Genomic DNA, 22,327 nt, shown 5'->3' on the forward strand with positions numbered 1-22,327 from the left:
CACGTTCGTTATTTTGAGTCCCTGCACTGCACTTGCCCCCTGTGGACCTTGGGCAGGTCATTTCTCTTATCTGTTAAATGAGGGTGTAATAGCTACTTTGTAGGTTGTCATGGAGATTGGAGAGTTTATGTATGTCATGTGCTTTATGCATGTGGAAGCGTTCAAGTTAACGATCCTTTTCAGGTGTGGGCAGAAGCCGCTTGGTGTCTCTCGCCAGAGGCTAGGCCACCTTGGACCCTGCAGATATTTACTAAGTGCTAACGGGCCAACAGAAGCATGCACGGGTGGGGAACAAAATACAGCCGGGTGACATGAGAGCAGGGTTCCTAGTCGCACTCTGTCAGGCTTGCTCTCAGGCGTTTTAGGGCGTCACTTTGCTGTTAGTGACAGAGTCAGGACCCAAGCCCACTTCTGACTCTCGAGTCCAGTGTTTTCACAAGTCTGCTGTGGTATCTCCTAACCCCCTGTCACCCTGATGGACCTTGTGCTATGTTCCTGTTCTTTTTTCCTGTTATTGTTGCTGAAGTTATCTTTCTTCTACTAATCTCAATCTCATCATTTCCTGAACACTTATTTATTTATTCTCTGCCTTCTTTCACACACAAAAAATAAGGCAGTTTATAAAGATATTTATGGGGCATCAAGATATAAATAAAATAAAATATGTAAATCAGGGCAAAGGAAAAATTGAAACCTAGTTGGATGATTAAGACAATGCAACTATTCTTGGTTCTGAGACCAGAGACATATTTCTCTTGTGGCCTTTGATGGGAAAATGCAGTCTCTTTAGAGGAACAAGTTTAGGTCTTTGAGACAGTGCTGCCTGGAGGCTCTTGGTTGCGTGTAAGAAAGTCCTGCACAACCAAGTTTTCCTGCTCAACATGCCAGTAGTGCCTGCTGTATGAAACCCTGATAAAAGACCATGTCCCTTAAGAAATATTCCATATAAATTGCTTTTCTCAATTTGGCTTTTGAGAATAATATTGAATTCAAGTTGGCTTTTTTTGATAAATACCCAAACTGTAGCTATTTTTTTGTTGACAGTTAAATGAGAGTTGAGATATGAGAGGTAATGTTGAAAAATGCCCATCAGCATGAATGTGGACCTGTCATCCCTTGCCTGGCAGGGATTAGGTGCAGGCCCAGCTCCCCATGAGGTTCTTCCAGCTCCTGCAAGAGCTCTTCCGTACCCGAAGGAAGCGCGTTCCTAGGCCTTTTAGGAGGTGGCCGGAGCGAGGTTGTGGTGCTTCATTGGAGCACATGTTTTGCTTGCTTGGTAGGAAGCACGAACAAGAGCTTGAGTGGTTCCTCTGTGAATTAGGCTCAGTGAGCTGGGCTGCAGAGTGCCTGCTGGAGAATACTAAATAAACATCACTGTTGTTAGCAGAACTGATGTGCATCTGCTCTTGATGTCGGTCCCTGACTCCAATCTTATCTCCATTTGGGCTGATTTGCAACCTGCTCTGGAGCCGAATTAAGTAGGGGGAGGGCAGTAAGAAATAGACTGTGGGCTGTGTCTGCTCCGGAACTGGCAGAGTTGGAGAAAGTGATATCATTCAGTCGGAGTATAAATGCCAGGCACAGTGGCATCATCTGCGTGTCACCCGCTTGCTTTCTCTGCTCCTGCTGTAGAACTGCACTCAGACCTCCACGAAGCATCCACTGACCTTTCCGGCTTTCGTGAATTTCTCCCTCCATTAGCCTCCAATGCAGTTTTGTTTCACCTATGTACATATGCATTAATTGTATACGAGACATTAGAAATATCATTTACTGCTTTTGATCACAATGGTTACAAATGTTTATTGAGGATTTAAATAATTTAAAGTTGTAATAAAAAAATGGTCGTACATTTCCGGGTTCAAAATTTAAAAGGCACGGCAGAGTACAGAGTCTACCCCCATCCCTACCCCTGCCATCTAGTTTTTATCCCTGGGGGATACCAATATTATCATTAAAGACATTTTGAAAATAAGAAAACCACAAAGAAGTCAGCCAGTCAGTGGTGGATGGAGGGGGCTCAGACTGGCACCTAAGAGCTGCAACTCTGTAAGGCGGTTGACATTCCTGTGGTAGCTCGAAGTAGCCCAAGGTGTGAGTACTTACACCTTGGACATCAACAACGCTACAAAGCAAGGCTTTCTAAAATTAAAAAAAAAGTCTTTTTTTTATTGAGAAATACTTCTTAATGAGTACTTTTAAAAATATATTTCTCTTCTACCTTTCCCGTACAAATGGATAAATGAACCAATATCTAGAATTACTTTTTAGAGAACAGAGAGCCGGCTGTTACACACCTACCAGCACCACTGCCCGTGGGCCTGCATCCGGAGATACCCAGCGTAACGCCCTGCGCTGCAGCTCCCTCACCCTTTCCAGGTGTGCTTGGGTGTCTGTGTCCAGTTGTACATAGTTGCCAACAACTTTTGATTAGGTTTGAAAGGTTTTTTTTGTTTTTTTTTGCTGTCAATGACTGCGCATTAATCTTGTAAACTCCATTTATGTATCACGCTGTCATGCACAGGGAGATGCTAGATGAATTTTGGTGGATGAAGGTGTGAGTGAAAGGTTGAGAGAAAGAGCATTCTGAGTGCACCAGGAGTCGGGACCTCACAGAGTTTTCGCCAGGAGAGGGCAAAGGCCCTGGGGAATGTTCAGGCTGCTCTGTTGGTGGAGGGTGCCTAATCCCTGCTGAAACGTCATTAGCTCTAGCGTGAGGATTTCACTAACGGTGAGCTCCTGCCTCAAAACAGCTACGAGTCAAGTTCTAAGACAGTGACACCCGTAATGAGCCACATAGCAGCATCTCAGCCCCTGCGTTAAAGCTGGAAGCCTAATCACACAGCTTTGTTGGTTTGGACACATGAGACCAGTGGCGCGCTCTGGACTCGAGGGGACCTGACAGGAGCTAAGAGCAGGACCAGAAGTAGGAAAGGCAGCCGTCGCAGCACCTCAGAGCTGGAAGAGGGCTTCAGTGAAACCTTGGCTGAAACGGCTTCAACAAGGGGACGTAATGACAAGCTGCCGGGAACCTGGCCGGCAGTGTCCTGGAGCTCTGGGAGCAGTCGCCTTCGGCTTCCCAACCCGAGTTGCTGGTTTCAAATGGTGTTTTTCACATAGGGGCTAATATTAAAAAGTAGACCCCAAGCTTCATGTGAGCACAGTGCAAAAAGCATGTAGGTTCTTCAGACATTTCTGTGTATATTTAGCAAGCATAAGGATTACCTCAAAACAACAGACAATAATTTATGGCACTTGTTGTCTGAAAGAATTAAGATATTCAGGCAGATCAAAAGAGCATCTTAGTTTTTCTGGCTATTGTGTTTTGAAAGGGGAAAAAATAAAGACTAAAGAAATAATTCCAAGATATTGGTTCACTTACCCATTTATACAGGAAATACAGAAGAAGTGAAATATGAAAACAGTAAAGGCTCATTGAAAAGCAAAGTATATTTATAAGTAAAAATGAATGAGAAAATTCCCCTAAACTCTAAAAGGACTCTGTTCTCTTCCATGTTTTACAAAGTTATAGTTTCTTCAAGATAAATAAAGTCCTCTTGTTATCCCTTGGTGTAGATTTGGTATAGTCCCCGGGATTATGTTCTGTAGTTTATAATACTTCTCCCTTATTTAAAATGATTTTGGGCTTTAGATATATAAATTGGTTCTCATGGGGTTATTGCTAGGAATTTTCCTGATAGTCAAATATTATTTATGCTTCTAATTTTGAATGCTTTGGAAACAGCATACATGAAAATAATTTGTGGCAATGACTTTGCAAGTAAATGTAAAACTGTCTTTAATTTGCCATCATCTTCTATATTAATAAACTTGAGGTGAGATAAATGAGATTTTTTTCCTACTAAGTATTAATTATTATACATTCTGGATGAGTAAGAATGTATTTATATATGAGGCTGATAAAATGTGTCTTCATATTTGTGAGTGCTTGTCACATATTAAGCCATTTCTCTTTCTTGACATTACTAAATAAAAATTAAACTTGCTGGCAACATTTTAAAAATTAAACTTGCTGGCAACATTTGCTTGGCTTAATGGTTCTGAACTTAAAAGATGACTGTTTATTATAGATGAAATTAACAGACTGACATAACAGCTACTACACGCTTTACTTTTTGGTTGCACTTAATAAATAACATTAAAGATAATTAGATTTGTGAGTAAAAATTTCAAAACCCAAGTTCTACATAATTAAAAATCTTTACTTACATATTATTCTCCTAAAGTATGTTTTTATATCATTATTTATCTTTAAAAAATTACAGCTTTGATGCTTATTTTAATGCCCCCCTTATTATTAGGAAAGCTGCAATGTGTGTTTAAGCATAAATGTATCATTACCAAGGAGACATGGTGAGTTGCTCATCAAAGAAACTGAATTAAAGTTAAGATTCAGCAAGCAAATACGATTTGTTATATTTCTTATATATACCAAATTTGTATGAATGAATTAGTTGGAATGAATTAGTTGGCTGCTGCAGCAGCAACCATGGACTAACCAACTTATATCACTCCTACAAGACATTTTGGGTATTTACCTGCTTAGGCAATGATGCAGAGAGTCATGGTTGTTTCTAGGCCTCCCTCCTGTTTTGACCATGTCCAGTTATCAGACCCCCAATACTGCAGGCCATTATAAGACCCTCTGCCGCAGCCATCCTGGAACTCCTCTGCATCTACTTTTCTTCACTCCAGATGGCAGGAGGCCAGTTCCTTGGCTGTTGTGTAGGTAACTGTTACTGAGGCTCAAGCTCCCATGATCTCCTAAATCAACCAGGTGTGTTCCTGCTTGAATATTTTCATGCTTCCCATTTCTGTGTTACTGTGTTGTTTCTTCTTATGTATAGAAAAGGTTAGTTATTCATTAGGAATTATTGGCCCATGTAGCTACTGATGATCAGTTTGCAATTTTTTAAAGTTTTTTTTAGATTAAAAAAGTATATATATTTTATTGTTGACTGTATTATAGCCATCCTCCATTTTCCTCCCATTTGCCCCCCTTCACCCCCCCTGGGCCCCACCCCAGGCCTTCATCACACTATTGTCTGTGTCCTTGTGCTATGCATATATGCATATATGCTCTTTGGTTAATCTCGTCCCATTGCTCCACCCCCTTCCCCTCTGAGATCTGTCAGTCTGTTTCATGCATCCATGTCTCTGGATCTATTTTGTCCATCAGTTTATTTTGTTCATTTATTTTATTCATAAGTGAGATCATGTGATACTTGTCATTCTCTGACTGGCTTGTTTCACTTAGCATAATGCTCTCCAGGTCCCTCTATGCTGTCCCAAAGGGTAAGAGATCCTTCTCTTTTACAGCCGCCTAGTATTCCATTGTGTAAATGTACCAATATTTTCCTAAATACTGTTTCTTCACTTGGAAATGGAAAGTTTGAGAATGGTTTATTTTTTCTCATTAGTTCTTGTGACTTTATCATTCCCCTTTTACCAATTTTGAAGATGTTGATATTTCTAAATTTTAGGGCACAGTAGCTTTCTCTGATTGCCTTTAAGTCATACGCTTATCATCACTAAGTGATTTACTACCTAATTTCACATTTCATTCAGAAGCTGTACATGAATGAAGATTATTTTTAATTATTAGCCCAGAATTCTTTCTTTTTGAAAGCAAGTCCAAACCTATCAAATATATCAACTGCATACAATGTAAGTACTTTGGGCAGGATATCTTGTTTTTCCCCCCTCTTATAAACGAAGCCTTGTAATTAAATGTGACACTGTTAGAGGTTCTACGTTCCTGAGAACACTTTTTCCTTAAGATGATTTTTACATTCTGAATGTTAAGGAGGGGAAGAAAGGCAATTTTTAAAGCATAAATATAAGTTTTTCTTAGTAGCTAGTACGATGTGCTTGCTAAAAACAGAGCCTAAACAATTTTCAACATTTTCAAAACTCTTGACATTTCTAACTTTATGAAAAACTTTAAGAGGAGGTAATGTTTTGGCAAAGAAACAAATTAGTTAATGTTTTCATTATTTGTCAGTATGGTGACTGTAAAATTCATTTGAAAATCCTTTTCAAAAGAGAAGATATTTTTTGTGCATTTGTTCATTTATTCAGAAAACGTTAAAGTCCTTCAGACATCGTGCTAAGATAAGCCCTGAGCATTCAGAAATGAAACACACAGCTGCTAATGGAAGTAAGGAAACAATTGCACTAAAGTCATGTAGAGTATGGTGTGCTGAAGGCCTTTCACCAAGACTGTCTTGTCATAGCTCTGATAAATCGATCTATAGATGCTGGTTGGGTACCTACTATATGCCCATTCTTGGGGACGTGTAGCTTTGCCTGGTGCATGGGACATGCAAGGGCTCGTGGCCAAAATGGGTTGAGTTGGGTTTAATTCAGATTTTACTAGTTCCTCATATGATAACTCTGGGAAAGTCTTTGTCCCTTTTTAAACCCTTATTTCTCAAAGAAGTCTATTCCCCAATTTTGGGGGTTGTTTTGAGGTTGATGCCATATTTTCTGTTTCCTATCCCACCTTGCTGTGTTTTTTAAAGCAGCATACACAGTGTTTGTAATCAGATAGGTAATCCATATTCACTGTGAAATATTTGAAAAATATGAGACTATAACAGAAAAAACAATCATCATCACTGTGGCAGAATAATTACTGTGAACATATTATTTGTTTCTCATTTTCTTAGACTGCATAAAATTGGAGATTATGACATCATTGTAAATGATGAAATGTATTACCTTTATTTTTCAAAATCATTAAAATATATATTTAAAATGTTCATTGGTTTCATGATATTTATCATATTGATATTCTGTAATTTATTTTATCAACCTGTTTTTGGATATTTAGATTATTTCCCATTTTTCAGAATTATAATTAATGCAGCAGCACTGTGCCCAGCATGTAGTATGTGCTTGATCTCTGATAGTTTCCTTAGGACAAATTCCAGGAAATGCAATTTGTTGGGTAACTGGTTATAATAGGTTTTTTTCTACATTTAAAAATAATACATATTGTCCAATTAGCTTCAAGAAAACTTGTACCAATGTAAAGTTCTACAAACTACATATGCAGATGTGAGTTTTACTGTACCCTTGTTAGAACTGAGCATTATCTCATTAAATAATTTTTTTCCATTTTGAGTTGGCAAGTTGTATATTGCATTTCCTTGATTGCTAGAGAGATTGAGCTTTAAAAAATAACTTTGCTGTCCGTATACATTTTTATATACATTATTTTTCTATTAGTAGTATTTTATTAGTTTATAAGAGTTCTTTATATAATTATAGCTAATAACCTCTTATATGTCACAATTTTGAAACTTTGTGTAATTATTTTTTTCTGTTTTGTTCGCTGCCCATTAATTTTATGTTTTGTATTTTTTAATATTCTTGAGCTAAAATAATTTTATTTATCCTTATTTAGTCCTCACGATATTATCCTATTATCTCATTCATTCCTCACAGCAATCCTATGAGGTAGCAACTAATATTATCCCCATTTCAGAGATGAGATAAGTTAGGCACAGAGGTTAAGCAACTTAACCAAGTTCTCAAACTTAATAAGTAACAGTCAGGCTTTTCACCCAAACATTGGCTCTAGAGTTCTGCCCTTTACCATTTGTGTCTGTTATCTAATTATTTCAGTTCATTTTCTTGAAGATTATTTGTTTAAAAATGGCTCTTCCTAGCCTGGTATTAGGTAGTTTTCCTTTTTAAAATATATTTTTTCCTTTTTTTTTTAAAATCAAACTCTAAATCTAATTTAATCTAAATCTAAAATTTATTTTAGTGTAAGAAATAAGGCTCTAAACATTTTTCTCAAATAAGTAATTAATTATTTCATCATCACTTATTTAACTCTTCCCCCCTCACCTCATCTGAAAGTCCTCCCTTTAGCATAAATGGAATGTTATATTTATGTTAAAAATTATTTCTGGGCTCTCTCTTGTCTGTTTCATCAATCAGTCTGTGTGTTTTAGTACCAATAATATACTTACACGAAAAGGTTTTTTTTCACATTATAAATATAGCTTTTCAGTGTACACATACCTACTTACCCATTTTCTTCAATGGTGATTTAAAATATTTGCCCGTTCGATAGGTAAAAAGTAACACTTTGTTGGTGAGGCTGAGTACTCCGTCTAATGCTTACTGGCCATTCATATGTTTCTTTTTGTAAATAGCCTTTTGTCCATTTTTCTACATTTCCTTACTGATTCAAGTGAGCTCCATTTATTAATAATATTAGCTCTGTATCATCTGTGTTTTTCATTTGTATTAAAGTCTTTATGGTGATTTTTGATGTATTAAGTTTTTTTATTGATTTGCAGTCAAAGCAATAATTTATATCTAAAAAGTGGGGTTATGTTAATGATGTAGTGAAGAAAGAATATACTGTTTTCTCCTCCTAAAAAGAATATAGAGAAAGCCAATTAGAAAATATAAGGAGAAAAAGAAAATTTAAAATATTCTATATAAGAAATGCATGATCCAATATACAAAGTAAAATAAAATTTAGTATGATTTTGGGCAATTTTTGATAAGTAACCAAAAAAATCAGGTCTTCGATGCTATTAACATTCTTCTTTGGTTGTTGAAAAGTTGGTGTTAAAGTATTCAGTAAAGAAGAGGTTATCTCAGTACAATATTTGCTCTGCAGTAAATACTACACACATGCAAATACTGTTGATTAGTTTATTATTGATCTTTCAATCAGGAGTCTGGAAAGGGGGCAATAGTACACCTGTATATATATATTTAAATATATATTGATTTCAGAGAGAGGAAGGGAGAGGGAGAGAGAGATAGAAGCATCAATGATGAGAGAGCCATTGACTGGCTGCCTCCTGCACACCCTCCACTGGGGATCGAGCCCACAACCCGGGCATATGACCTGACCGGGAATCGAACCATGATCTCCTGGATCCTAGGTCAGTGCTCAACTGCTGAGCCACGCTGGCTGGACACATCTGTATTTTAACCTTCCATCTTAATCTGCCCCACTATTTTCAATGAATGATATATTCTAATGCCCTTTTTTCCTGCTTAATAAGAAAAAGAAATTGACATCTTAAACTTAGATCTAGGAACACTTATCTAGTGTAATATCCAACAAATGAAGCTGGTGTTCTTAATGTCATTTACCCAACAACCTATTCTTTTTTTGCAGATTTCTCATGCCAAAGGTAACACCAAATGTATCAGTGCCAAACACCAAAACGCCAAATGTAATCCTGAGTTTCCGTCAATGCTGAGGTCTATTTTGGGGCCCTGTATTCTGGCCCACTGACCTGTTTCTGACTCTGCAGCAATACCACACTACTCTATTATTGTAGTTTTATAATGCTTGCTATTTACAGTTAAAGTCTCTGTTCTTCCTGTTCACAGTTTTTTGCTATGCTTGAAATTTCATTCTTTGGTATATACTTTAGAATCAATTTGGTAAGTTCTATGAAAAAAAAATTCATTGGGATGTGTATTAGAATTACATCACATTTATAGGTTGATATATGCTAAGTTAACATTTTTATGATATTCAGTTTTTTTTATGATGTGACTTATCTCTCCATTTTCTTTCATGTCTTTTTCTTTGTCTTCTGTATAATTGTCTCCATAAAGGGCATACACATATTTTGTTAGATTTGTTCCTAGGAAGGTCATGGCTTGTGCTGTCACTCAGGTGGGATCCTTATTTTTCTTTCATACTTCCAAATTTGTAAAAGACTTTTAAGTTATTCTATTGCCAGAAAAATGGATTCTGTTTCATATCAAAGGTAACATCTCCCATAGTATTTAAATTGCTTTCTCTTTCGTCTTTTGGAGACAGTTGGACTCTTTGGATGCAACTCAACATAATAAGAAAAATTTTAATGTATCATCAAAGTTCATTTAATTCTCTTTTCATAATCTGCCATACACTGATATGCACTGACATTTCAGTGACTTTTTCCAAGGTGCATGTTGAGGGATTGTCATATATTTAATTCTTTGGTATTAAAACTCTTCTTCTTTTAGTCTTCTGATGTCAATGTGATACGTCCCAGATGCTCTTTAGGCCTTTGATCAGTCACTTACAATTATTTTACAAAGGACTCATTTAAAAATTATAATGATCTACCTACAGTATATTGTCAAGTGACAGGAAGTAGAATTCAGCTTATTTATAAGTTGTCTTATTTCCTTTAGTTATGGCAAAGCATGTACCTTTTTAAATATGTTTTTATTGATGTTATAGAGAGAAGAAGGGACAGGGAGAGAGAGAAGCATCGATGTGGAAGAGAAACATGCATCAGCTGCCTCCTGAATGCCCCCTACTAGGGATCGAGCCCGCAGCTTGGACATGAGCCCTAACGGGAAATTGAACCCATGACCTTCTGGTGCATGGGACTATGCTCAACCAACTGAGCCATACTGGCCAGGCCAAGCATGTACTTTTTATTTTTTAAATTTAATTTTATTATTTTTATTTTAATTTCTCATCCGAGGATATTTTTTCCATTGCTTTTCAGACAGAGTGGAAGAGGAAGGGAGAGAGATAGAGATAGAGATAGAGAGAGATGATAGAGATAGAGATAGAGATAGAGATGATAGAGATAGAGATAGAGATAGAGATAGAGATAGAAACATCGATGTGAGAGAGACACATCGATTGGTTGCCTCCTGCACGTGCCCCAACTGGGCCAGGGATCGAGCCTGCAACGGAGGTATGTCTTTGGCAGGAATCAACCTGAGGCCCTTCAGTCCACAGGTCGACACTCCAACCACTGAGCTAAACTGGCCAGGGCAGCATGCACCTTTGTAAAAAGGCCATGCAAAATATTACTTTGGTGTCTTTATGACAATGAAGTTTATGTTATTTCAGTTACCTAAGAAATCTTCTTTCCCTTGCTGTTATATACTTGAGTTATATACACTTGAGTTCAATTGATGTTGGGGAGGAATCATATATTTTTGTGGTTGAAACCATATATTGATGTATTTTATAATAGCTGGATAAAAGTCGTTCATATTTTGCCTGTTTTCAGTTCTTTTTCCATTGAGTCTTTTGAAAGAAGGTTATGATTGACATGCTGTCATCTTTCCTTTGTACTTTCACCTTTGGTTATTTAATACTTTAGCTGTAGTAAAATTATGTTTGATTATTCTTGAGGATGCTGAATGCTCCACAGAATACATGAATACTGAATATTTCAGCTTAAATGCATTTAATTTAGTCAGTAAAATGCTCTGAATGGCACCAAACGGAGGTAAGATAGGTATTTTGAGTGAACTACGTATAAACAATTTGATTTTGCAAATGACAAATTTAAACTACATACCAGGAAGCAATAAGCATTATATTTAAATACTTTTTGCTAATATGATGTGAAAAATGGCTATCATTTCTGAAATTTATTGTTCTTTGAATATTAGTGAATTTGTACATTTTTCATATATTTGTTAGTAGGTTGTTGGTGTTTCTGTTTGATGAATGATTTCTAATATTCTTTCCCTTTTTTTGTATTGAGGAGGTCTTGTCATTTTTCTTGCTTACTTGTAAGAATTATGCATATGTTATGAATGTCACCCAGATGGTGTTGCTCAGTGGTTGAGCATCGACCCAGGAACCAAGAGGTCACGGTTCAATTCCTGGTCAAGGCACAAGTTGGGGTCATGGGCTCTATCCCTGGTGCAGGGCATGCAGGAGGCAGCTGATCAATGATGTTTCTCTCATCTATGTGATGTTTCTATTTCTCTATCCCTCTCCCTTCCTCTCTCTCTAGAAATCAGTAAAAACATACTTTAAAAAAAAAAGAAAACTTTTATAGAATAGTCATAGGGATGTAAAGTACAGCATAGGGGATATAGTTAGTAATATTGTAATAGCTATGTATGATGTTAGATGGGTACTAGATTTATCAGGGTGATTACTTAGTGAGTTATATAGTGTCTAATCACTGGGTTGTACATCTGAAACTAATATAATATTATGTGTCAGCTGCAATTAAAAAATAAAAAATTATTTAAAAAAAGAATGTAAACTCTGTCAGTCAATATATACAGGAGACTTACCAGGTTAATATTTGCTTTTAATTAAAAAAAATTTTTTTTGAAATAGTTTCAACCTACAGAAAAATTACAAGAACAGTACAACGAACTTCGACATCTCCTCTTATGAGATTTCTAATTGGTAATATTTTTAGCTCATTTGCTCTATTTCTTACTCTGATATGCCTTTTACTGACAGTAATTTGTTTCATCGCCTTTAAATACTCCAAACAAAGAAACTCTCCTATCTAACCAACATACAGCCTTCCAATCAAGAAATTGACATGGACATCACAATGTCACCCAATCTTCAGACCCCAGTCAAATGACACCTACCATCTAAATAAATAATGTGTCTTTTTTCCTTCTTGGCCCAGGATTCTATACTGTCCGAGAACACATGTTGCAGTTGGTTGTTATATCTCATTACCTCCTTCAGTCTGGAGCGGTTCCAGTCTTTCCTTGTCTTTGGGATCCCTTATGGTCTTAGAAGTTAGGCATTTCCTTCTGTGGGATCACCCTCACCTGGCCCCATCTGATGGCTCCTCATCACGCAGGCCGCGCGTTCTTGTTAGCAATACCGCAGAAGCGATCCTGCTCAGCACACCACAGCTGCAGCGCACTGTGTTAATCTGTTTTACTGCTGGTGCTGTTAACCTTGATCGCCTGGTCAAGTTGGTGACCTTCCAAGGTTCTCCACTACTTTCCCCTTTAATTTGGATTTGTATTTTATGGGGAAGATATTCCAATTTTATTGCAGTATCCTGTTCCTCATCAGAACACCGCCCACTTTCCTTAACGTTTATTGACAGTGTCCACCTGTATCAGATACTGTTGCTTCTTAAGGACATATATAAAACTATAAAATTAAAACTTGATGCTCATTCTCACTCTTATTTTTTAGTATTATAAAAACTAGCATTAGATATCTTGTAAAAATATATTCTTAAAAAATTGGAATAAACTTTTTAAAGTGCATGCCAGCATTCACTAGGTAAGGCATCTTTCAGTTAACTGTTATATTTTTCTTTAATGAAAATTATTCATTATACTGAATGGAATTCAGAGAAAATAACATCTTATTTCTATAAAGGTGATTTGCCTAGCTCTTCTTCTTTTCTTTTGATAGCTTTATATACAGTATTGCATTCAGTGAACTAAAATACCTTTATAAAAACAAAATTAGATTGTATGTAAGATATATTAGAGGCACAGTTGCTGAAGGGCTTTTACATTAAGCATGTTATGACTGCCCTATTTACTGTTTTTAAAAAAATTCATTTCACCTTGTTATTGGATTTTCATTTTTTTAAACATCTCTAATAGGTTAAAAATGCATGTTTTCTTCACTTTGAAAAGCTGATTGTTTTCCATCAGCCAGTAACTGAAATAGATATATGACAAAATCTTTCCAATCTCCAACTTGTCAGAATCCAAAACCTATTGCAAGAGTTTTGTTCAATCACATTAAGAAAAATGGTGCTTATTTCAGCTCTCCATTTCTAAGCAGATTCAATAATGTGGAGTAATATGAACTAATAAATAGGAAAACAGTATAAAAATGTCTGGTGATGTGAAATAAAGATTTGACAGAAATATAGGAATTCTAGATGAAAAAAGAAGACCTACATTTATTGCAGATTATTATCCTGGGGAGTGTTATTCAGGAAAATAATAAAAATGAGGAAATAAGAAGCTCTTTGAGCATCTGGACTTTTTGCAGCATCCTCTGTGCCTAGTACAGCCCTTGCTGTGTAGGTGGCCAATAGATGTTTGCTGAATGACTGAATGAGAGGTGCAGAGCATCTGCTGATACCAGGTCTTGTGGTAGCTGGCCGATTTCTTCGGTGCTCTTAACTGCTTGCTCTGCATGTAATCATGAACACACTTTATTAGGCCCTACCCTGTGTCAGGCAGTCCTCTAAACACCCTACGTGGGTTAATCTCATTAAATGCCCTTCATAATCTTGGGGTCCGGTATCATTATTTTCCCTAGTTTACAGATAAGGAAAGGCGGCTCTGAGAGGTTAAGTTTCATGTCCAAGGTTACAATAAGTGACAGAATCAACGTTTGAACGAGGCTTCATGGCGCCAGAGCCCATGCTCCCAGCCACTGTCTTGACAATTTTTCTGTTTGCTTGTTTTATTTTGTATGTCTTTATGTATGTGTATCTTTTTATTTAGGTATAATTGCCATATAACATTGTATTAGTTTTAGGTGTACAATATGATTTGGTATTTGTAGACACTGTGATATGATCACAATAAGTCTACTTAACATTTGTGACCATACATGGTTACAAAAATTATTTTTCCTTTATTTCTTGTGATGACGACGTTTAAAATCTACCCCCTTAGCAACTTTCAAACATGCGATACAATATCAACTGCAGTCACTATGTTGTACATTTTATCGTGATTTTTATTTTATAGCTGTATGTTTTTACCTTTTGACCTCTCTTACCCACTTTGCTACTCCCTAAACGCCCCGACCCCAGCATCCATCAATGTGTTCTCTTTCTCTGTGAGCTTGGTGTTTTTGTTGTTGTTGTTTTTTCAGATTCTGTATATAAGTTAGATCACATTGTATTTGTCTTTGATTTATTTCACTTAGTATAATTCCCTTAAGGTTCATCTATGTTGTCACAAATTGCAAGATTTCATTATTTTTTAATGGCGAATACTATTCCAATGTATATTTGCATATACTTTATATATATAAATCACAATGTATCACATCTTCTTTATTCATTCATCCATCGATGGGCACTTAAGTTGTTTCCATATCCTGGCTATTGTAAATAATGCTGCAATAAATATGAGGGCCATATGTCTTTTGGAATTAGTGCTTTCATTTTCTTTGAATAACTACACAGAAGTGGAATTGTTGGATCATATGGTGCTTCTATTTTTGGAGGAAGCTCCTTACTGTTTTCCACAGTGGCTGCACCAGTTTCCGTTCCCACCAGCAGTGCTCTCTGCTTGGTTTAGAGCAGCACCATGGTCTTCCTACTTCCTCTAAAACCCAAGAACTTCATTGACAGGCTTAGCTCTCTTGTTTTCTATTGCTTTTGAAGGCAACAATCATGTATTTTTTCTTCTATTGGGCTTTTTTGTTATACTAAAAATCTTTATCCAGAAGTTTTCTTCCTTACAATTTACTTTATTTCAATAGCATCATCATGGCATATTATAAAGTTGATGGCATAAATAAAGCCGGTATGGTCTGCATGATTGGGAAAATGTCTTTTTATTTTTCGAACTGACTCTTCATAAAAAGTTTATGCTAATAATAATAGCTAGATTTCAGGATCAAGATCAGGTTGTTTTTATTTCCTTTAGTTAGGGGTGTTTGGTACAATTTTTGATTGTGAACTCAAGGTAATAGGCTCACTAAGAGCAAAATGTCACCTCAGTGGGTGACCCATGGATCCTAAAGCCTTCTTCTTTGGCTCTTATTTATTCTGAACAATAGAGAAGACATGGTGACCCTTGAAGCATATCAGAGAACAGATGCTGTAGCGCTGACAGCTTTCTCTCCCCTGTGACTAATTCTTTTCTTTCAAATACAGCCTGCCTGGAACTTCTAGCTGTTGTACATGCATCAGTGCTCTTCCTTTATTGTCTGCCTGTAGTTCCAGAACGTGTTACGTATAAAGCTGCTGAAACTTCCTCCACAGGCCCATGTTTATCAGCCTAAAGAATTCTGATCGATTTTGAGGACTTTAGGATATAGCAAATTGTTAACTCAAGAGGGATATCTGAAACCAGATAAAATACTGCATGGAATAATTGGGCATCCAGGGGTCTCTGTGAGTCAGTCACTCCAGATGGATGTATCCCTGAAAGTACCTTGAACCACTTTTAGATGACGGTGAAGATGAGAAGTTACCATCTTGAGAGTATCATTTTCTTCCCCAAATATTGTTTGTTCTTTGAGATAGTTCAATTACATACACACCTTAATACACTTGGGAAACCACCTAGTTTCTGGAAATTTAAGAGAACATGGGTATATTCTCTTGGGAACACACACACGCACACACACACCCTCAATTTATTCAAAACCATAATAACTTTCAATTTCTGTATAGATTGAATTTTAAGATATCACCAAATTCTTTCCTTCAGGCAGAGCTGACATAAACCATTCCAACAAGTAAAACTACATCCAGAAAGGTGGGTTTTATCTTATTTTTTCACAAAAGAGCTTGACTTGAGTAACCAAATTCAGAAGTTAAAAGGTGACATATTTACCATATTTTCAAGTATATACTATCTTATATACTAATTAAGTAACTAATTTAGTGGTTCCTCAATGAACATGTTATTCCCTTGTGGGCTCTGATCTACCTATCTATGTCTGTATATCCTTAGATCCTTTCATATAAAAATTGATGTGTTCTGAGATTTTGATGTGTAAAATATAATTTCTATATTTTTTGAACTTTACCACTAACACCTATCACAGTTGGTTTCATAGATCTAGGAGTAATTCACTCTATTTCTTCCCTGCAGAAAAGTGAAATAACATATACATTCAGTGAAGAAAGAGATTCATATTTTATATATTTCTCTCAGAATAACTCTTGGACAGGAGTTTTATCTTTCAGTTCAAATAAAGTGATACTTCAGTTAATAAATCCCCTGGAACCACATGTATTTTATTAATTATATCACACACACACACCTCCCTAAAGTACTTTAAAACAGAACTGCTCATGCTTATATTTAAATGCTCAAAGTGTTCAAAGTTTCCTGTCTAATATGTTAATATTAATTGTACAGAAAAAAGTTTATGGGAAGATTTTAATTACATATTCAAATGTAAAAACAATGACCATTTTTGAAGTGATGTTTTAAGTTATAAAGGGATAGTAAGCTGGAAAAGTTTTGGAAAGAAGAGAAAGTGACCCTCTCTCAGCCTACCACACTTCAGTGTGAGCCCACTTGAACGGTTTATAAAGGGTTATACTTCTTCCTTCACTTCAAATATCACTCACATCCTTGAGTTGGAGCGGGGACTAGATGCAGAATAGCTTTGGGGTTGCCATTGGGAGTGGGGTGGGATGAATCCAGTGTCCGTATCTGTGCCTTAGTCTTCAGGAAGTGGGGGTCTTACAGTATTGTACATAGAGGGCACTCATAGGTGATACATTTGAGCTGGCAATCATTACAGAGATTTTTTTTTTTTCTATATGGATATCCAGTTGCTGTTCCACAGTTTTTTAAAAGGACCATTATTTTCTTTTAGCATTGCAATCACCTTTGCTATAATCAGTTGACTCTGTTTGGATGAACCTATTTCTAAACTATCTATGTGGTTCCATTAGTCTGTTTTTGAAATTTGTCTGTCAGTATTGCACAGTGTTAAATATTCTGGTTTTATAATGATTTTAGGTAATGGTAGGTTAAGTCCTCCAAATTGTGTTGTTCTTCCAGATTATCTTGGATATATTTGTATTTTTCCCATTTGCTTGTAATTTTAGAATCAGTTTGGCTTTTGGTTGGGATCTCATTAAATATATACATTTGGGGGATGATTTATGTATTTTCATTAGAGATTCTTTAATTTCTTTCAGTGACATTTTATAGTAGAGTTATTGCACATTTAAAAAATTTTATTTCTGGGTATATGACATTTTGATGTTATTTTAATTGGCATCATTTTAACTTTCATATTCTATTTGTTAGTAATATAATTGAGTTTTGCACATTGATCTTTTATCCAGTGACTTTGTTAAATTCATTTATAATTCTTTAGTATTCATTAATTCATTTATTATTCATTATAATATTGACTACCAATAATAACAGTGATATATCTTTCCTTCCAATCCTTATGCCTACAATGATTTTCCTTATCTTTTTGCCCTGGCTAAGGACCTCCAATTCTATGTGGAACACAAGTGTGCTAGCTGATGTCTTATCTTCCCAGTCTCAGCAGGGAGACTTTTGATATTCTACCATTAAGTATGATGTTTGACATAGCTATTGTTACTATTTTTATTTTTAGATTCTCTATCTCATAAAGGAAACTCACTTTCATTCAAAATTTAAAAAATTAAATGGATGTTGAATTTTATCAACTACTAATCATTTACCTTTTCTCCTTTATTTTGTTACTGTGTACTGAATTACTTAGAATGATTTTCAAATGTTAAAAAGCCATACATTTTTAATGTAAATTCCACTTGATTGTGATGTATTGCCCTTTTTTAATATATCACTAGATTATATTTTCTAATGCTTGTTTAGGCCTTTTACATCTATTTTTATGAAGTAAATTGGTTTGTAATTTTCCTTTCTTGTAATATCTTTGTCAGGTTTTGGCCTCATTAAATATGTAACTATGTGTTCCCTTTTTTGTTAATCTCTGGAAGACTTCGTGAAAGATTAGTGTTACTCTTTCCTTAAGTATTTAAAAGAATTCACTGATTTGCCCATCTGGAGAAATATTCGTGGGATGATATTATTCATATATTCAAATGTGAATACAATAGAGAGATACAATAAATTAAATGTGTTAAATACACATAGAAATTATTTAGATTTTCTGTTTATTGGTATGTTTGTTGCTTTTCCATGAATTGTGTATTTTTAAAAATTAATCCCCGCCAGAGGATATGTTTTCATTGATTTTTTTTTTTTTTTTTTTTTTTTTTTAGAGAGAGGACAGGAGAGAGAGAAACATGGATGTGAGAGAGATACATTGGTTGGTTGCCTCCCCACCCACCCGACTGGGGATTTAACCTGAAACCTGTAGGTGTGTAGGATGATACTCCAGCCAACCAAGGTACCTGTCTAGGGTGGAATTGTGTATGTTTAAAAGAATGTAAATTATTCGGATTTTTCTTCTTAATTCTGTGTAGTTTTCAAGAAATTGCCCATTTTAAATAAAGTTTCAAATTTATTGGAACAAAACTTTTCATAATATTCTCCAATTTTTTTCTTAGTATTTATGGAATCTGTATTGATATGCCCCCTTTTCATTCTTGATATTGGTAATTTCTGTATTCTTTTTTCTTGATCAGTCCTGCTAAAGTCTTGTCAATTTTGTTAGTCATTTGCAAAGCCACTTTGAAGCCTTTTTAAAAAATTACTGATTTCTTTGTTATTGCTTTATTCCTGTATATTTGTTTTTCCCTTCTGGTACTTTCTTTAGGTTTCCTTGTGTTCCTTTCTCTACCTTCCTGAGATGAATGCTTAAATCATTGATTTTCATTCTTTTTTTTTTTTTTTATAATTATACTTTTATCGCTATAAATGTCCCTCACCACAGCTTTATATGCATCAAATTTTGACGTTTTATTATTTTAGATGATAATTCAGCTCAAAATATATTCTGTTATTTTTACTTTTTTGACCCATGAGTTATTTAAAAGTTTATTGCTTAATTTTAAAACATTTCAGGATTCTCTCATTTTTGTATTTCTGACTTCTAATTTAATTCTACTTCTAGGTATGACTGTAGTTGCCATCAGGCTAACCTTTCTATTGAGAGAAATTTAAAGCAATAATTCAAAAAATGGAACATATGTATTGTACAAGTATAATACTCAGTATTATTTGAACAAGGGGGACATAGAAACAAAGGAGAAATACAAGTGTGTCATAAATTTCTAGCATTGCTTTGGAGATATTTATGGATTTGCTTACATTCTTGAAGCTAGAGCAAGAAAACAACTTGACCAATACTGCAAAATAAAAGAAAGGGGAAAAAATGAGAAAATGTTCATAAGCTATCACAGTAAGGGTATGGCAAATAGAGCAATGATCCTTCCAGAAGATTTGGTTTTTCTGTGAAAAGACAACTAGTCTTACATTGGATCATAAAGATATGATCCAAGTTTAAATTATTTACAGGGGTCTCACTCAAAAAAGAGGATTTAAGTAAAGGAACAAGAACAAATAAGTGAAGCAAGTTAAAATAAAAAGAAAGTTGGAATGGTAATATTAATATCAGGCAACTGATTCAAGATAAAATATATTCAGTGGCAACTAGGGCTATTTTATACAGACAACAATTTTAAAATTACGAAAAGCAATATGGAACCAAAATATAAATCAGAAAGGATTAAGACATATAGAGAAATATGGAAAACTGGAATTGTAACCCTGGTCAGTTGCTCAGTGGTTAGAGCATCTGCCCAGGGACCGAAGGGTCGCAGATTTGATTCCTGGTCAAGGACACATATCTGGGCCGTTGGGGTGCATGCAGGAGGCTATCAATGGAAGTCTCTCTCTCACATCAAAGTGTCTCTCTCTCCCCCTCTCCTCCTCCTTTCTCTTCTCTACTCTCTCTAAGAAAAATCAGTGGGGAAAAAAGCTGGAATTGTAGTGGGAGATTTAGTAAAACTGTATTAGGATTTGATAGATTTAATAGACAAGAAAAATAATCAAAGGAAAAGGAATACAATTGATCAATATTATTTAATTCCTATATAAATGAAATATAGAGATTAAAATATATAAAATATTATTAATGTACAACCTCATGCTAGTAATTAGTCAATTTGGATGTAATGAATGATTTTCCATGAAAATACAAATTAGGACACCAACTCAAGGATACTGTAGAAAATCTAATTACTAGTAATAATAGAAGGATTAGAAAAATTTGTCACAGAATTAGATTCTTTCATCCTTTCACCCTGAAGTCACTGGACTCTGACTTTATTATTATTTTTTTAATGTGACTTTTTCAGACCCTCGGAGAACAGGTAATACTTTGGCTATGTAATTTGTTCCAGAGTGTGGAAAAGAAAAGGAAAGCTTCTCAGTTCACTTCTCAAGGCTATCTTAATCCTGACTCCAAAATTTGAGGCTGGAGCACACACACACATTGTAATACAATCTCATGTATGAATAGAGATGCTAACATTATTAAAATAGTAACAAATGAACTCTAGAAGTATATTAAAAAATAAAATTCCAGGACCAAGTGAGGCATTTTATATCAATTTAGACAAATATAAATATTCTAAATCAAGTATTTGCAGTTGTTAAAATTACCTAATAATAAGCCTCCAAGAATAACTGAAAAGCTATGTTATAATTAATATGAGGCTTTAATGAGATGGATGGGTATAGGAATGTGTGTGTATGTTTGCACATATTTTATAGAAAAGCAGCGATACCCATTATTGATGAAACGTGTTGGTAAGTGAGTCACCTCTTACACTGTTGTATGCTGACTGTAGCGATCAAGTTGGCCGTATGATTTCCTACGTTTCCATAGAACCTACAGTCACTGCCCCTCGCCCACCTCCATGTAGTCACCTTTTTCCTTTTCAGTTTAAATCGCAGTTCATCTTGAGGATGTTTTTCTGTAGAGATGGCCATCTCCTTTGCCTTGCTTTATTTTAGTGCTTGTTGGCAAAACCAGAAGCCCGCTGATGCCGTCTCTGTGCCTCAGCTGCACTCCTGCCGCGGGCCTGGGCGGTGGAGCACAGCGCCGCGCTCACCGGCCTCCCCCACGCGCCTGGTCACTCACCTTAAATGTGCCCTTGACGCCGCCCTGTTTTCCTAGCCGCTCGCTCTCTCATTCAGCCAGATGACTCCTTGATACCTCTGCGCTTGCCTTACGCTTGGAACACCTCCTCCCTCATCCTCGCTTGGCCGATAGCCTTGTTTCCTAAAAGCAGTCGGAAGAGAGCTTCCAGAAGCCATTCCCGCCGCTCATACGAGCCCACCTGCGTCTTTGCTGATATGTTTTCTTTCCTTTTGCTTAGGCTCAGCCTCCGTGACCCTAACAAAGACTGGCCGCTCCGGCTGCACATTAAATTGCATCTCCTCTCAAGGGCATTGCTCCAGGAATTTACTCCTCTTGCATTATTATGTCGCTCCCTCTCTATTGGATATTTCCTTGAGCATGTAAATATGCTATAATATTTAGACTCTCAAAAACAATACTGAAAACTGAGACCTAAAAGCCTCTATTGACCTCACTTTCCCGTTCAGCTGCTGCTCCTCTGTCTCCCTTTGCCTGTCTTCAGTTCTCCTCTCACCCTACTGAACCCACTCCACTGAGGCTTTGGCTCTCTCCGCTCCCCAAAACTGCACTTGTCAAGGTCACCACTGACGTCTGTGCTGCTAAATCGTTCTTCAGTTCTGAGTCCTCGAGCTGTTGGGCTTTGGCTGTTCTTCCTTGAAAACAGGTTCTTTGTGTGCCTTCCACAGCTTGCACTCTTCCCGCTCTGCTCCTTGGCCTCCCGGTTCCCTCCTCCTCACCCCCTGGCACCTGAATGCAGGACCGTTTCAGGGCTTGGTGCCCAGACTTCTTTCCTGC

General features: G+C 36.1%; 1 protein-coding gene across 2 annotated transcripts in view; it reads left to right on the plus strand.

Moving 5' to 3' along the window:
- NELL2 (neural EGFL like 2) overlaps nucleotides 1–22,327 on the plus strand; it is a 285,918-nt gene that overhangs the window by 45,722 nt on the left and 217,869 nt on the right. The window lies entirely within an intron of this gene.

This window comes from Miniopterus natalensis, chromosome 2, assembly GCF_054644295.1.
Source record: "Miniopterus natalensis isolate mMinNat1 chromosome 2, mMinNat1.hap1, whole genome shotgun sequence".
NCBI lineage: Eukaryota > Metazoa > Chordata > Mammalia > Chiroptera > Miniopteridae > Miniopterus > Miniopterus natalensis.